This window comes from Apium graveolens, chromosome 5, assembly GCF_009905375.1.
Source record: "Apium graveolens cultivar Ventura chromosome 5, ASM990537v1, whole genome shotgun sequence".
NCBI classification, from domain to species: domain Eukaryota; kingdom Viridiplantae; phylum Streptophyta; class Magnoliopsida; order Apiales; family Apiaceae; genus Apium; species Apium graveolens.
In genome coordinates, this window is record NC_133651.1 from 81410709 (window position 1) to 81429974 (window position 19266).

A 19266-nucleotide genomic window follows, 5' to 3' on the forward strand; every position below is an offset into this window, starting at 1 on the left:
AAGAACAAATTTGATTTTTAACACAGATTATTCTATCAACGGATATTCCCTATCCGTTGAAAGTCAAAATTATTCTGTCAACGGATGTTCATTATCCGTTGAAAGTCATTTACATTTCTGGAATTTTTATCCGTCAACGGATAAAACTGAAGTGCTCTTCAACCGATGACAGTTTACCTTATCCGTTGAAATATCACATCAGTCGATTCAGGTGTTTCACAGCCGTTGATTCTATTGTCTTAACCGTTGATACTCATACATACAGCTGTATGTATTTGTTTTAAAGGTAATTTTTAGAATACTTACAGTTTATTCTTAAACGGCTGAAATTCACTTACATATATTTATTGTTTAATCTCTTATTTATGCTTTTTAATTTGAGAAAGTATATAAGCCCTTCTGATTTTTCATTTTTTTTACTTTACGCTTTCTTGAAATTTCAAAGCTTTTACCATTTTCTCTCTGCAAAACCTTCAAGTTATTCTCTGCAAATTCTACTCACAACAATGGCACCAGTAGTAAAGATTATGTCTCAATCCGGATTCATCTATGAGAAGAACAATTTCATAGCTTTGGTAGAAAAGAATGAAGCCCACTCCGATTATCACAAAATGATGGACTTCATCAAAAACTGTAAACTTAGCTATGCAATGCTGGAAGCCCCAACGATTTACTGTGAAGTAGTTGAGGAGATTTGGACAACTGCTGAGTTCAACTCAATAGATATGACTATCTCCTTCACTCTCAAAGGTAAAAATCACTGTGTTAACTGTGATGATTTACTAGCATGTTTTAAATTACCTGAGAACAATGCCATGACACCACACACTGATAATGATGTATCCAGCATGTTAGATTCCATAGGTTATTCTCTTAACTCTGCTAGTTTAGGGAGTATTAAAAGAAAAGGCCTTAGGAAAGAATGGAGTTTTCTTGGGGATGCCTTTATCAAGGTTTTCTCTGGGAAAATTAGCAATTTTGATGCCATAACTTCATCTCTTGTTAATATGCTCTATATGCTTGTTTCTGATAGGTATTTTAATTTTAGCAACTATGTTATGCTAGAATTGGGTACTAGATTAGGTAACAAAGCTAATAGATCTAATAACATCTATTATGCTAGATTCTTTATGTTATTGCCTAACCATGTTGCTGAAGGTTTGGTCATAACCAATGAGAATAATAAACTCAAGTGCTGGGCACAAGAGAAAAGAGTTCTTGCAGATTTATTGAGAATGGATCTCAACAGCAGTGTGCCATTGGTATATTTACCAATCATTAATGCACCTCAGGTAAGTGAGGTAATTGCTTCTACAACTCCTACTTCTTCCAATCCCTCTATTTCTTTATCTTCTAGAGTGGCCATGGAATCTGTGATAATACCCCAACAGATTCCTACCAAGGTCACCAAAACTAAACTTTCAAAATCAAAGACAAAGAAAACTACCTCTGTTGTTTCTCAAAAGACAACAGTTGTAACATCTACCATTAACCTTGAAGGGAGTGAACATGGTGTGAGTGGTGAGGGGAGGGGTGAACATCAAAGAAACCCCCAGGATAAGGAAGGAGAGATAAGTACTTCCCAAGCTAGCCAAGCCACAGTTTCTCAAAAAGCTGTGGTGGTTGAAAGGGTTACTAGCATATCCCTAGCTACATCCTCCCAAAAGGATGTAACTATTGAAAATAGTTCCCAACCAGGAACACTGAGCAAACGAGGGAGGGATACTAAAGCCAAACACTCACCAACAAAAGCCTTTATTAGAAGAAAGAGAGCAAGAACCCAATCTTCTACACAGGGTGCACACACTGCACAGATACATCCATCTGTATCTATGCCTTCTCAAACTCAGTTTGATGTGGCTCCAACAAATGTGGAGTCACAGCCCCATTCTCTCACAATTAACACACATCAATCACCACACACTTCTTCACCATCTCTAGATGTGGATATGTTATTCCCATCAATTCCTGATTCTCCCTCTTTACAACTCAGGGAGGAGCCCCACTCAAATACAGGTGATCATCATCTTTTAGATGATTTGTTGGATCACCCGCAAATTCTTTCAGATGTAATTAAAGGATCCGTGTCACCAAAACTCATATCAATCTACACAGATTCAACAGTTATATCACTTTCAATTTCTACTTCTTTTCCTTCTTCAACGGATATCACTCATCCGTTGACAAGTGGTTGTTCTTCAACGGATAAGCTTAACAGCAGTTATCCGTTGATACCATCAGTTTCACCTTCAACGGCTATTCCTCATCCGTTGATAGTCTCTACACACACAACTGAAACAATTCCAAGTGTAGAAGACTTGATTACTGTACAATCACTTCTAGGACTGAGGGAAGGGAGTGACAATTTGAGTGAGAGGCTGGGTTGCTCCCAGGCAAAAGGAGAGATTGAGAGCTCAAACATGCATGCTATTTTTTCCAGCATGGCAAAAGTAAGTGAGAGGAGTACCACCTTAGTAGGTGAAGGTGAGGGAGTGAGTTGTGTGAGCCAGGGGGAGCCCCTGATGCAAGAACATAGAGAAAATGAGAGAAAGACAGGTACAGCAGAAATAAGGATGGATCCAGCCATTGCTAGTGAGTCAATGATTGTGAATGATGCTGAAAAGGAAAGACAATTTCAGCAACATTACAAAGCTGTTATTGATAACATTTCCTTGGATGCTGACACTTTTACTCATCCTGTTTCAGCCTATCAATTATTGGCTGCACAGGGCAATGTGGAGGCAGAAAAGACACTACATCTAGTACATACAACAGCATCTCTTCAAAGGGACAAAGCTGCTATTAACAAGATGCCTTCAACAGCTGATGAGTCATTTAAAGAATTTGGAGTAAATTCTGATGATGATGACTTTGTTTCTTCTGATGGAAGCATGAACTTAGGGGGAGATAAAGGCCCTAGTTCTATTCCAAATCTACCTGAATGGGCCTTCACAAAGGAGTCTACAACAGGGCAATTCAATGTCTCCTTAGTCAAACAAATCAGTACTATCAAACAGGCCATTCAGAAAACTTCTCATGCTGGTACAAAGGCTATCCTTACAGCTCACTTGGACTCCCTGCATCTCATGAAGTTGCAGCAAGTAAGACAGTATCTGAGTGTGGATGAACTCAGAAAGGATATTGCTGACTTGAAATCCTACAATTCTGAAAAATTGGATTCAGTCATGCCCTATAGTACAATGCAGGACATTCTGTTGAGATTGAAAAAGGAATCACATACTGAAAAGAGGCTGGCCAAATTGGAAGACAGAGTTCAAGTTATTGAAGATTCTGTGGCCACCATTCTTCACAACCAACAATCTCAAACAAATCTACTTATGCAGCTGGCAAAAGCACAGGGCTTGACCCCTCTCCTTGATGATAACAAAAAGGGGGAGAGTAAAAGGGAAGGGGAAGGAGAGCCATCTACAAAAATCTAAATATCTAAAGTGCTAGTTCCTGCCATCACTACTTCTCCAATCATTCAAATCAAAGGAAAGCCTGATGAAATTGATTTAATCCAGCTAGCAGCAGCTGAAATTCAAGTGAAAGAGCAAAGGAGGAGAATTGATGAAAGGATGCAACAGCTGTTTGGTTCTACACAAGATAAATCAATATCTGTGAAACATAGCACAAAGGTTGAACCAATCAATATGGAGCACAAGCCAGAAAGGAGAAATAAGGTTGGAGAGACTTCTTTCAAGAATCTAAAACCTATGGTTCTCAAGCCCAACACTAGATCCAGCAAGGACTCCACAAAGAACCCTCTAGACTTTGCTCAGATGAAAGAAGTGGACTTTCCTCTTCCAAAGCCTGATGAAGACAAAGTTTTGGGTACTAGCATCATAAAACACAAGGAGACCATGGATGAGGCAGTAAGGAGAAACATGGCTATTATCTTTAGAGAGGGAAAGAGCATATGTGTGATGCAAGGACATCCCAAATTCTCAATAGTCAAGAGGGAAGAAACCAAAAGGTTAAAGAAAGAAGCTGAAAAACTCAAGGCTGACAAAAGAGCACAAGCAAAGCTTGAACAAAAGCTAAAGTCAAGTCTATTTGAAAATGAGAAAGGAATTGAAGTCAGGGGTGAAGACAAGATTGCAAACTTAGATGAGGTTTTTGGGAGTATATTTGGTGAAAGTATGGAGGAAAAAGAGGAATGGCAGAAGGGAAACAGAAGAAAGGCCAAGGCACATAGAAGGAGTGAAGGCAACACTGAAGAAACTAAATCTCTACCTTCCATACCTGAACCCTTTGTTGCTGATCCCACTATAAACATCCATGGTGAACCAATCATCCCAAAAGAGGAACCTATTGATTGGGACACCATCAATTTACCTACCTTTTTAACAACTCTTCCACTACCAAAGAAACAGAAAAGAAAATCCAAATCTACACCTCCCCTAAACTCTAAGAAATTCACTCAAAAACATAAACCTAACCCTAAGCCACCCATTTCTAAAGATGATTATGTTCACATCTGTGACATAAAAGAAATTTCAGACATTGAACTCTATCTGGATGAGCTGGAGGATGTAAGGGGAATTGCTGCTTACAGACAGCTACCAGAGAGATTGGTGTTCAGATACAAAGGAGCTGGGGAAAGAACATGGCCTCTCTACAGGATTCTGAATGAAGGCTACTCTACCTTGATCAGAGTCTTTTCAGCCATACAAAAGGATTCTGGCTTTACCAGGACTGCCAAGACTGAAATTCTCAACAAGATTGCCAACATAAGGAAAACTTGGAGGGAGCCCAATGCCTTGCCCACTCATTCAAGAAAGGGGAACTACAATTCACAAATCACCTCATTGGTTGATGGAATTCAGAGATGATAAAGGAGTCAGAAGATTTTTCAGACTTGAAGACCAACTCAAGATTGCCAGCAATGAAACTCTCAAAGAAATGCAATCTAAGTTGGATATCAGTGATGAAGATGAAGCTGAATTCTTCAGACAACTCCAACTCCAAATTGAGGAAAATGACAAAGGGCTAGGAAAGAAAACCAGGGATCAAAGAAGAAAAAGTTGATTTGCTCAGGCTAGAGGAGCATCCTTGGAAATACTGTAAATCTTCAATTACCTTCTAGTACATACACTTTTACAGCACTTTTGAATTTCTACTTAGTTTCAGTTCATATAATTGTTAAGTGTTTTGTTATCATCAAGTTAACCTTGAATTTATGTCTACAATTCTTATAGACATAAATAGGGGGAGATTGTTAGGAATATATGTGCATTAGTTTGATGATATGTTTAACAAAACACTTAAGTAGAAATCTAGTGTTTGTAGCCTCAACGGATAAGACCATTTTGGCTATCCGTTGATGGTGTAGCTTTACTTAGAAATAAGTCTAGTGTTGTAGCACATTTCAGTCTCTGAATTTGAGATATAAATTCTTAAATGTTGAGGGAAATTATAAGTCATGTTGACTACTAGAGGATATGCAGATAGGAAGGCCAATTGTAAGTATTTCATGCCTTGTAATTTTGTATAAATGAAATGGTGTCAACGGATAACTTAAAGACCTTCAACGGATGAGAAACAAAGCTTCAACGGATGTCTCTAAAGCTTCAACGGATAACATCCTTCAACGGATGAGTGCATCAACGGATAGAGCTTCAACTGTTAACATATCAACGGATAAAGCCATCAACGGATGAAGGCTTCAACGGATGTTCTGTTAAATAGCAGTTGACAAGTGGTAGTTGTACCTACAAACAGAGGCACATGGGTTGACAGAGACAACTGAGATGTGGTAGCCTATTTCAGGAACATCAGAAAAAGCAGCCGTTGTACTCTAGTATAAAGAGGCAATAGTCAACAATGCACTGGAGTAAAATGGAGAAGAAACAAGTGGAGAACTTATTTTATTATTGTACTTTTTATCTTTGTCTTCACTTGTACACTTGGTGTTATATAAACCAAGTAGCAGCTAGTAATTAGATGAGAATTTTTCCAGAGCTGTTTAGAAAAATCTTGAGAGAAAAATTATCTAGTTTGTACTAGGACGCAGCTGTGATCAACTTCTTGAATCACAGATTTTCTGAAATACCATCTCTGGTGGAACAACAATCCACCAGAAAAGTTTTTAAGGTCTGTTGTGTTCTTTACATTAGTGTTTGAATATATATCTGTCAGTATTAACTTAAAGCAATTCATACACTTGTTTATCTTAAACACATAGCCTTTGAAACTGCTCAAAACTTGAAAAAGTTTTGAGATTTACATTCAACCCCCCTCTGTAAATCTCATTGTTAGTTCATTAGGAATAACATATTGACAGATATTCCACCTCTTAAAACAAATATATTGAACTTATTTCTAACCTCTAACTTATTTCTTCATTGTCCAAATCTCACATGTTTTATGTTTACTGATAAAATTAAGTAAATATATTTCTTTCAGGGACAAAATTGAGTAAGTGAATGACATAGTTAATTTTTTATTGATTATGGTTACAAAAATGGTTACAAAAATGATACTGCCCTACATTTTATTAATTTTTATAAATTCAATGACACTCCCGTACATTTTATTAATTTTTATAACTTCAAATAGTTATGATTTCATGTTAACTAATTTAACATATTTACTACTTTTCTAATATTATCTCAGTTGTTATTATTTACAATTTTTATTAGACATTTTAATTGATGGCTTAAAATAATGTTATAATATACTTTTTATGAAACTAATAGTGATATAATGTCAATAACTTATCTTTACATCTCTTTTAATAATATGGATTACTTTTTCTTTTTAAATATAAATAAATAATATGGATTAATTAAATGGGCAATTTTTAAACATATTTGATCTATGTTTTGTAAAAGTAAAAGGGAATTTATAAAATTCTACGTTTTTTGTGATATTAATATCTTATGAAAATATTTCTAACTAGTAAAAATAACAAATGTAACCTTTTTTTTATTTTTATGAAATATAATTGAAATTACCTTTTGTTACATTTGATTAAAAATTTTGTTCTTATGTAATAAAAAATGATCATAATTACTAAATTTTAAATTTGCAAAAATGTTTTCCAAGTTAAACTTTATTTTGTAATTTTTTTTTGAATAATTTAAAAGTTTGTATTTTTGTAAATTATTTTGGAAAATAATCTTTTTTTATAAAAGAAATCCATTCTTTATGTATATATATATATTTTTCTTAAACCCATTTTTCAATCTATTTACCTAAATATTACTTAACTTTTTATGTATTTCAGAGAATAGTTAAATAATAAAAATATAAAAATTTACCAAAACAAAAAGCTTAATAATATTTAAAATACTTAAAATATGTATGAGGTAGAAATAAATATAAATATTATTAGGATTGACAAAGCTATTAACAAAATTTTACATTTCTTTTACAAAAATATTGAAACTCATACTACAAGAATTTTATTAATTATAATTTCCAAGTTTTATTATTTTACATTATAAATAATTGTTGAACTTCAAAAGGTACTTTAAATATGTAAATATATACATTAATTAAATAATTTTAATACATAAATTAAGAAATCAATCAAAGCTAATTTGTGATATAGCTAACTCTCTAATCAAGCATTTACCATGTTTAAGAAAGGGAAAATGGATTTTTTTCGTTCCCTAACTTATCGTGTTTTTAGGAACTTACCATTCAACTATTATTTTTTTTCTTTTGCTCACTAAAGTTATGTTCATATTTGTTTTTAGTCACTAACTTTACGTTCGCATTTGATTATTAGCATTATGTCAATTTTTATAGCATTATTAAAATATAGTTGTCGTTTGTAATATTTTAATGATTTGATATATGTTTATATCTTTATATATAGTACTCCCTAAGATTTTTACCTTGGTGATGAGAGTTTGACCAGCATTTTAAGGCTCCTAAAAGATGTAGTTTCGTGAATTATTTTAAAAAAAAAATCTTCTGAATGATAATTTAACGTTTAAATTTTTATATATAAAAAAAAATTTGAAAATAAGTTATAAAACTATGTTTGTAAGAAAAAAATCTTATGAGAGTTGTTTGATTTAATAACAAATTCACATTATTGCAACATTATTTTATTCTTGTGTTTATATATATACATGTTTCACAAAGAGTGGATGGGTTTATATTTTTGATTTTTGGTAGGTAAAAGTTGCATGAAGGGGTTGTGATTAGTGATTTCATTTGATTTTTGAAATTGTCGTTTGTAAAATATTGATATGTAATTTTTTAATGTTTTTAGTACTTTATGATCAGTTTGCTAATTTGATTATATTGAATTTTTTATTTTTTTTTATTTCCCAATAATTTTAGTATAAATTGGGATGCCTCTTCCTAATAGTTTTGGTATTGAGGTTAGTATTCCACCTAAAAAGTAAAAGACGTATATGAACTGATTTTATGCGTATGTTTACAATGTATATACATCTGTTCTGAATAGATTTTTAAAACAATATACGTTCTTCCTATAACAAACGTATATAATTCACACATTATACGACTCCTCCATATGCATGTAGCAAACTCAAACACATAGCAACTTTCTTATAAGACACATATGACACTTTTTGTACTGATTATCACTATATTTTAATAATGCTATAGAAAATTAACAAAATACTAATAATCAAATTCGAACCTAACGTTAGTGACTAAAAAAAATCCGAACCTAACATTAGTGAGTAAAACAAAAAAAAAATTATAGTTGAGTGATAAGTTTCTAAACACACAATAAGTTGGGTGACAAAAAAATCATTTTCCCTTTAAGAAATTGCAGGCATTTAATAGAAGATTTGAACTTTTCTTCGATCAATTTTTATTGTATGTAAAAAATAACTGTGATTTACTTATATTGAATTTAAACTCTAATAATATAAATGCACAAACTATTATTTATATAATAAATATTTTGAAATGTTTGAAAATTTATATTTCTAATATTTATTATATAGTCAAAGATAAATGTCAAAATATAGCAAAACTTTTAAGAAAGAAACAGTTTTAAAAACTATTTTTCGTAAATGAAATGGGCCTTATTTATTTGAATCCCACAAATAAAAAACATGACATGCTTTATTTATGTATTATTTGATAAAAAAATCTTGTCTTTCTAGAAATGAATTCTAGAATGAGTAATGCGAGTCATAAAATGATTTTGTCAAAATTTAAATTCATATTAAATTTAAACATATTTGTAATAATATTGGGACATCTACATTTTAAACATGTAGCATTGCTATACATGCAATGATAAGTATTGTCTCCTGGGGACACTATCCTAAACCAACGTGCTCCCCCTGCTATCCTCCTAGCCTGGTAAACATCCGTTAATAACAGAGTTGGAAACTTAATTTATATTCTTTAATGAAAAACAAATCTCATATAATTTTCAAGCCATGGCATCAACAATGAAATCTCTATATAAAACCATAAGAAAATACATTAAACACCGTGGAAAATAACTGGACCATGTTCAAGTCCCGAATACAAAACTATCATTCCAACTCTCAAAGATATTCGAGTTTTTTCCCCTGCAACACTACCAACCAATCCCATTGTGCCCACCTCGGATCCCGAAACTGTTTATGATATCCAGTAATATTTTCACGATCACCGTCATAAATTATTGACTATGTATTTTCTTATTTCGCTCGGTTCATAAACCCTAAGCGATCATTAATAACTCAGAAATATACTCTTTTTCTAGATTTTTTGGGGTTTAAAGTAAGAAATTCTTGAAAGAAATATTTTCTTATTGTCCCATTAAAAAAAGGTATTCAAGGAGTGTTCACACTTTTTGTCAAAAAGGCACCAAAACATTGCATGAAAGTTGAAATCCTCACCAAATCCACATAAAGGGCAAGGGCAATTACTATGAGTAGATTTATTCTTGTGATATTTGGCTGTAGGTAAAATCTAATGAAATCATCTTTACCCAAAACTTAAGATTTTTTGGGAGACTTTTATTACCCGAAATGCTTTCGACTGTGTTGACAACACATCGGATGACAAATTTATGAAGTTGGTACACTTTCAAGATGCGATTGAAGATTCCTGACTCCAATTACTTTAATAGTTACTTGTACAGTAAATTATATTATGCTGACTTGTACTATTTTATTTTTCCACCTTGTTTAATTTTTTTTCACACCAGTTGTATGTAGGACTCCTCTCAATTCAGTTAGACGGAGTTAACGACAGTAAGGCCATCTAGGTTAAGTTGATTTTTCCATGTATGTATGTTTGCTTAATCCTCATCAAACGTAATTGATTGTAACCTAATTTTTTTAAGTAAAACTCAAACCCCCATTTCATTCAAATTGATTCAAGTAGTGAGTCAAACGAACTTGTTTCCTACAGAGGTGTATTAAACAACTTCAACTCAAATGCGGTCTTCTCTGACTTTACCTCATCATTAGCTGTTGTTGGTCCTCTGTTACACCTTTAACCCTAACCCAACATCAGGTTTCATTACACCAATAATCAAAGGTTTTTTCCTACGCATCTTCTTTATAAAAATCAAATCTAAAATCTGAAACTTCCATAGCGTAAATCCCATTATTTCATTAACAATCATCCATACATGTTATTTCATAACCCATCTTTTTTTTCTTAACTTTTCTTGCAACTTGAGCATGATTCAAGCCAATCAAATCAATGATATTCTCCAATATTTTTAGGTGTTCTCCCATATAGTTTGTATAGTTTGTGGGAGGGGAAGATTGTTAGTATATAAACAGCCAGATAACTCCATTAGTAGGAGATCTTTTGGCAGTTACCCAAAAAATAATTTTGTGCAGTCTCAACCCATTGCAGACAATATCATAATAATCCGGAGTTAGGACTGCTTAGGAAGCCCATATAACGGTCCAAAACACTCTCCCATAGGCTCCCATAATGGACCAAGAAAGTGGCAAACGGGCTAACCCGGTATGGCCTTAAGAAAAAGGCAGATGGACCTTACAGTATGGGACTAGGGGAGGGAGAAAACCAGAAGGATTCTAGTATGGGTCGGGGGGCGGATCACACAATCAGGAGGCAGATTCGGCAGGTGTCAAACTCGATGTTTAAAGGGGAGATTGTTAGTAGTTCTCCCATATCGTTCGTAGAAGGGACATATTGCAACTATATAAGCATACAAATAACTCCATTAGTATGGGATTTTTTGAGAGTTGCCCAAAAATAAATCCGTGCGGGGTCGACCCAAAATGGACAACATCATAATAATCTGAAATTAGGCCTAGTTAGCAAGTCTAACAAATACTCCCAACATTAGTCTTAGAAATTACGTGCAAAAATACCCCTTATTCTCATATCAAAATCATATCAAAAGTCTTGATTTTATCATTTTTAATTTAAACTTTATATAATTAAACGCAAATAGAATCAGTATACTCCATTATCATTGAAGATTTAACTCAATTCTAAAGTCTTGATACTTCCCTTTTTAATTCAATAACTCAACAAATTCAATCATTGACACCTATACATACATAAAATCCAAAGTTTAAAAAAAACTCAAAAGAAAAACTTTTGCACTCCATTATCACACATTAAAATAAAATAGAATACGGCTAAACATATCTACACATATACATGAACATACATATTATACACACAAATGGTTTGCAAATAGGGATTTGAATTTTATGCAGATACATGGTATACATCTAAATAAATATGCATAAAGATATGAATTTAAGAGAGAAATCAAAATTGCAATTTGTCCCTAAGACCAAAGTGAGGAGTACAAGGCTTATTTTTACTAATTCACCGTTAGACATTTTTAAACAGCGTTGACGCGCCATGCAAGTGGTAGGTAAAAAAAATTGGCCAATTGGTTGAAAAAAATTACAAGCAATCAATAGTGCATTCTAATCTTACATGTAAGACCAACCTGGTATTTTGATAATCATAAATAATTTTTTTTCAAATTAATAGAAAAGATATATTCGAAAAAAAATATAATCGGATTAAGATATGACTAAGTGTACATATATAAGATGAGAATATTAAATTCTTTTCAAATCCTTTGTACCAAATGGTAGTACATAATGTTACTTCTGTTCTTATAGGATTTTAGAATATACACGTTAAAGTTTTTATAAGATTCAAGCATGAATCCTATTTTATAAAATTTTAGAAAATCCACGTCGAAGTTTACGAAATATAATACTAAATGAAAGACACATAATCTCTTTCTTACATCCAACTAGCTAGGCCTAAGTTTCTTTCCACACGTTTGGTGTTTCTTTACACACGTTTAAATGATGATCTCGTTAATTTTGCCTCAACAAAAGTATGACACTTATGTTTTAAATCAATTGTTAATTTTGGTATATATTCTTTTACACTTAACCTTCGTAAAGTGTCGTAATTAACATTTCATAATCTAGCATGTCATAAATTAGGAGACTTAAGAAAGTGAGCAGAAGAATTCTTTATTTCATTATCGTCCTTAATGGACATAACTTGAGCTTAAAAAGCCCATCGGTTACATAACCCTTACCTACAAACATACCACTCTTAGACAAAAAAACTTTATCTGACTCTATTACAATGTGAAAGCCTTGCTTATTCAACATAGAACCAGACACCAGGTTCTTGCGAATATCAGGCACAAAAAGTACATTCTTCAAAGTCAGATTCTTTCCAAAGGTCAACTTCAGAATCACCGTGCCTTCTCCTTCAATTGTAGAAGTTGCAGAGTTCCCCATGTAGAGTTTCTCACCAGCATTAGAAACTTTGAGGCTAGAGAAAATCGCCTTGTCCAAGCAAACATGCATTGTAGCTCCAGTATCAATCCATCATTCCCTTGGATTTGAGCCAACAAGGTTTACTTCAGAGATTGTAGCACATAGGTCTATATTACCTATCTTCTAGGACACATTATTAATCATGTTTGCTTCTTTTTCTTGCTGGGCGTCTTGGCTTCTTGCAATCGGCAGACCTATAACCCATTTTATCACAGTTGAAGCACTTTCCTTGAAACTTCGACAGCTTCGAAATTCCTCCTTTGGGTGCCAGCTTTCCCCATTTCCCAAAATTGTTCTTCTTGGGCTTGAAGCTCCAGTAATCCACCATATTTGCCTTTTTAGTGGCAATATTAGTTTTTTTCTCGGATCCTCTGTTGTCTTTTTCGATACGAAGTCTAATGATAAGATACTCCATAGACATCTCCTTACGCTTGTGCTTAAGGAAGTTCTTGAAATCTTTCCAACTAGACGACAACTTTTCAATCACAGCAACAACTTGGAAGGACTCACTTATGACCATCCCCTCAGCATGGATATCATGGATGATCACTTATAGTTCTTGCACCTGACCGACCACAGTCTTAGAATCCGTCATCTTATAATCAAGAAAGCGACCAACGATCCACTTCTTTGCCCCAGTGTCCTCGGTTTTATACTTATGGTTAAGTGATTCCCATAAGACCTTGGCTATTATTTTCGAGCAGTATACATTATGCAATGAATCATCCAAATAGATTAGCACAAAGTTCCGACAGATATAGTCAGCGTGCTTCCAGGCATCCGCAGCATACACAGACTGCATATCACTCTCAGCAGTGAGCAATGATACTTGCTCCCTGAGATATCGATCAAGGTTTAGAGTGGTCATATAAAACAGCATCTTTTGCTGCCAGCGCTTGAAATTTGATCTATTGAACTTCTCAGGTTTCTAAGCGTGTGCAGCAGGCGCATCAGGATGAGTAGGCGCTACAGAATGCGTAGGTGCAACAGGTGGGACAGTCGTAACAGGTGTCTGTAGACCATTATTCTGTCCAAGAGGCACCTGGAACTGTCCAACGACAGCATGTCCCCAAGGTGTTCTTCCCAAGGCACATGTCCAACCGGCGGCTAACCCCCATCAGGTACCAGTACCTGTGTGTTTGGGTTTAGCGGCGATTGGTGATCCCCATCAGATATTATAATTTGTGCGTTGGGATCAACCACATCGTTCTCCATCAGTCTGTTAAACAAAAAACACGCAAGACAGATTTGTCAGTCATAGATTAAACAATATAATAATCTTTAAGATTGTTGTACAATCTGTGCAGAAACAAACCAATATATGTATGTGTGTGTGTGTATGAACAAAATGAACAAACAGAGTAACAAAAAAAGTGGACAGAAGGATATAATCCGAGTCCAGTGCAGAATTGTCTCCTTAAAACTTATTAGCCATCACCGTCGTGTGCGAGCGAAAAGCCTCCCAGGATAAAACGGATTGCAGCGACGTAGAACAGCACTCTCAACGAGCTTGAAATAGAGTAAGAAATTATCACCGGAGGAGAGAGAGGTAGGATTTTGTGTTTAGAGGCGAATGTATTTTTGATGGTGTTTTTAACCCTAATGCCCTAGAGGTGTTTATATAGGTGTAGATAGACTTGTGTGCTGCTCTTTTTCATAATTAAATATCATTAATTATGGAATCGATGTAATACTTGCAAGCTACTCTATTCCATAAATAATCTGAAACAGAATCAGATTAAATATATCAAGACATACACCATATCAATTAATCTGAAACAAAATCAAATTAATTTATGCCATAACATTTGAGCCAAATTCTAGTGGAAAATAATAATTTCCATTATTAAGAGAATATGACCATATCTCACACATCTTTTAGTCATAATTCTCAAAATATGACTTACAAATATGGGACTTATACCCATATTTTCCAACAGTTTCTTCATTTAAATATAACTACATAAATGAGAAAATTAATTACCAAAGAAAAGAAGGCAATAACAGTGTAAATGTCAAACTGGAGTTGGTGAGGTTCTTCCAAATGAAGAAGATGATACTTTCAATGTCAATTCCACAGATCAAATATTACGGAGTAACAAATTCCTCATTTGTGTGCAGATATGGCATAATAAAGAACTAATTCGCGTGAACAAATCCTCTTTATATTTTTCATGATCTATTATAATATTCTGCAAAATGTATCTGCTTGATTAATTTAGAGCACTAACATTTTTCTATCTAAGATACGCAAAAAAACTAGATAAAAAACTAGATGTTCATGCTAAACATTTTTTGATACCCTAAGACTCCCAATTCAAATATCACACATATATAATTGGGTACATATGCGAAAAGAGTTGTCTCACAAATACAAATAAGTGGCTAAAAATTACGAAAAGGAATGTATGTTACCTTCAATGATATGATTTTGGAAGTAAACCTCCTGCTAGCATCCATAAGCGCCAATGACTGTACCTCTTGACTGTACCTCTTGTCTTCTGGTTTCCATTACCCATTGGGCCAGTTGGAAAGAAAGGCCACATTTTTACCTCAACTCCATTTTCATTAAAAACGGCCGACCTCCTTTTGTGAGGATTGATCAACTGAGAAGGTGCACCAGTTAGTTTATGATTTCTTTGGGGATCCACACCAAATATTCATTGATTTCATCAACTACACTCCTTTCCTCTCATACTTGAACAAATAAAACACCAAGATAAATTTTATGATTAATAAATGAATTGATATACAAATAAATAGAGCAACAAAAGTGATTAATTAGAAAGCTAGCAATACCTTGGTGGAGATGCCAGGGTATTGATTGAATGAACCATATTTAAATGTGGATGCCTCTTTGGTTAACTCACTCTAGGTGCTCAACTGCAGTAGACCTCCCACTCTAACTCCCACTCTAAAGAGTTGAAAACCTCAATTTAAGGTGAAATGCAGGGTTGTGTATGTCAAGCATGTCACCTAACAGATTGTGCATGTCAGCTAACTAGGTGTCTGGAAATATGCTAAGAATTAACTGTGTCTGACAATATGCTAGTCAGAATTAACTGAATTGTGCATGTCAGCAAACTAGATGTGTGGCAATAGGCTAAAAATTAACTGAGTTACACGTATTGACAGATATTCCACCTCTTAAAACAAACATATTGAACTTATTTCTAACCTCTAACTTATTTCTTCATTGTCCAAAACTCACATGTTTTATGTTTACTGATAAAATTAAGTAAATATATTTCTTTCAGTGACAAAATTGAGTAAGTGAATGACATAATTAATTTTGTATTGATTATGGTTACAAAAATGGTTACAAAAATGGTTACAAAAATGATACTCCCCTCCATTTTATTAATTTTTATAACTTCAATGACACTCCCGTACGTACATTTTATTAATTTTTATACTTCAAATAGTTATGATTTCATGTTTTCTAATTTAACATATTTACTACTTTTCTAATATTATCTCAATTGTTATTATTTATAATTTTTATTAGACATTTTAATTTATGACTTAAAATAATATTATAATATTCTTTTTATGAAACTAATAGTGATATAATGTCAATAACGTATCTTTACATCTCTTTTAATAATATGGATTACTTTTTCTTTTTAAATATAAATAAATAATATGGATTACTTAAATGGGCAATTTTTAAACATATTTGATCTATGTTTTGTAAAAGATAAAAGGGAATTTATAAAATTATACGTTTTTTGTGATATTAATATCTTATGAAAATATTTTTAACTAGTAAAAATAACAAATGTAACCCTTATTTTATTTTTATGAAATATAATTGAAATTACCTTTTGTTACATTTGATTAAAAATTTTGTTCTTATGTAATAAAAAAATGATCATAATTACTAAATTTTAAATTTGCAAAAATGTTTGCCAAATTAAACTTTATTTTGCAATTTTTTTTTAAATAATTTAAAAGTTTATATTTTTGTAAATTATTTTGGAAAATAATCTTTTTATATAAAAAAATCCATTATTTATGTATATATATATTTTTCTTAAACCCATTTTTCAATCTATTTACCTAAATATTACTTAACTTTTTATGTATTTCAGAGAATCGTTAAATAATAAAAATACAAAAATTTACCAAAACAAAAAGCTTAATAATATTTAAAATACTTAAAATACGTATGAGGTAGAAATAAATATAAATATTATTAGGATTGACAAAGCTATTAAAAATAATTTACATTTCTTTTTCAAAAATATTGAAACTCATACTACAAGAACTTTATTAATTATAATTTCCAAGTTTTATTATTTTACATTATAAATAATTGGTGAACTTCAAAAGGTACTTTAAATATATAAATATATACATTAATTAAATAATTTTAATACATAAATTAAGAAATCAATCAAAGCTAATTTGTGATCTAGCTAAATCTCTAATCAAGCATTTACCATGTTTAAGAAAGGGAAAATAGATTTTTTTCGTCACCTAACTTATCGTGTTTTTAGTAACTTACCATTCAACTAGTATTTTTTTTTTGCTCACTAAACTTATGTTCATATTTGTTTTTAGTCACTAATGTTACGTTCGCATTTAATTATTAGCATTATGTAAATGTTTTATAGCATTATTAAAATATAGTTGTCGTTTGTAATATTTTAATGATTTGATATATGTCTATATCTTTATATATAGTACTTCCCAAGACTTTTACCTTGGTGATGAGAGTTTGACCAGCATTTTAAGGCTCCTAAAAGATGTAGTTTCGTGAATTATTTTAAAAAAAAATTCTTCTGAATGATAATTTAACGTTTAAATTTTTATATACAAAAAAAAAATTGAAAATAAATTATAAAACTATGTTTGTAAGAAAAATATCTTGTGAGAGTTGTTTGATTTAATACCAAATTCACATTATTACAACATTATTTTATTCTTGTGTTTATATATATACATGTTTCACAAAGAGTGGATGAGTTTATATGATTAGTGATTTCATTTGATTTTTAAAAGTGTCGTTTGGTAAAATATTGATATGTAATTTTTTAATGTTTTTAGTACTTTATAATCAGTTTGCTAATTTGATTATATTGAATTTTTTATTTTTTTATTTCCCAATAATTTTAGTAAGATTGGGATGCCTCTTCCTAATAGTTTTGGTATTGAGGTTAGTATTCCACCTAAAAAGTAAAAGACATATATGAACCGATTTTATGCGTCTGTTTACAATGTATATACATCTGTTCTGATCAGTTCTATATGCATCTAGCAAACTCAGACACATAGCAACTTTCTTATAAGACACATATGACACTTTTTGTACTGATTATCATTATATTTTAATAATGCTATAGGAAATTAACAACATACTAATAATCAAATGCGAACCTAACGTTAGTGACTAAAAAAATCTGAACCTAACGTTAGTGACTAAAAAAAATCTGAACCTAATATTAGTGAGTAAAACAAAAAAAATTATAGTTGAGTGATAAGTTTCTAAACACACAATAAGTTGGGTGACAAAAAAATCATTTTCCCTTTAAGAAATTGCAGGCATTTAATAGAAGATTTGAACTTTTCTTCGATCAATTTTTATTGTATGTAAAAAATAACTGTGATTTACGTATATTGAATTTAAAGTCTAATAATATAAATGCACAAACTATTATTTATATAATAAATATTTTTGAAATGTTTGAAAATTTATATTTCTAATATTTATTATATAGTCAAAGATAAATGTCAAAATATAGCAAAACTTTTAAGAAAGAAACAGTTTTATTAACTATTTTTCATAAATGAAATGGGCCTTATTTATTTGAATCCCACAAATAAAAAACATGACATGCTTTATTTATGTATTATTTGATAGAAAAATCTTGTCTTTCTAGAAATGAATTCTAGAATGAGTAATGCGAGTCACAAAATGATTTTATCAACATTAAATTAATATTAAATTTAAACATATTTGTAATAATATTGGGACATCTACATTTTAGCATTGTTATACATGCAATGATAAGTATTGTCTCCTGGGACACTATCCTAAACCAACGGGACCTCCCTGCTATCCTCCTAGCGTGGTAAACATCCGTTAATAACAGAGTTGGAAACTTAATTTATATTCTTTAATGAAAAACAAATCTCATACAATTTTCAATCAATGGCATGAACAATGAAATCTCTATATAAAACCATAAGAAAATACATTAAAACACCGTAGAAAATAACTGGACCATGTTCAAGTCCCGAATACAAAACTGTCATTCCAACTCTCAAAGATATTCGAGTTTTTTCCCCTGCAACACTACCAACCAATCCCATTATGCCCAACTCGGATCCCGAAACTGTTTATGATATCCAGTACTATTTTCATGATCACCGTCATAAATTATTGACTATGTATTTTCTTATTTCGCTCGGTTCATAAACCCTAAGCGATCATTAATAACTCAGAAATATACTCTTTTTCTAGATTTTTCGGGGTTTAAAGTAAGAAATTCTTGAAAGAAATATTTTCTTATTGTCC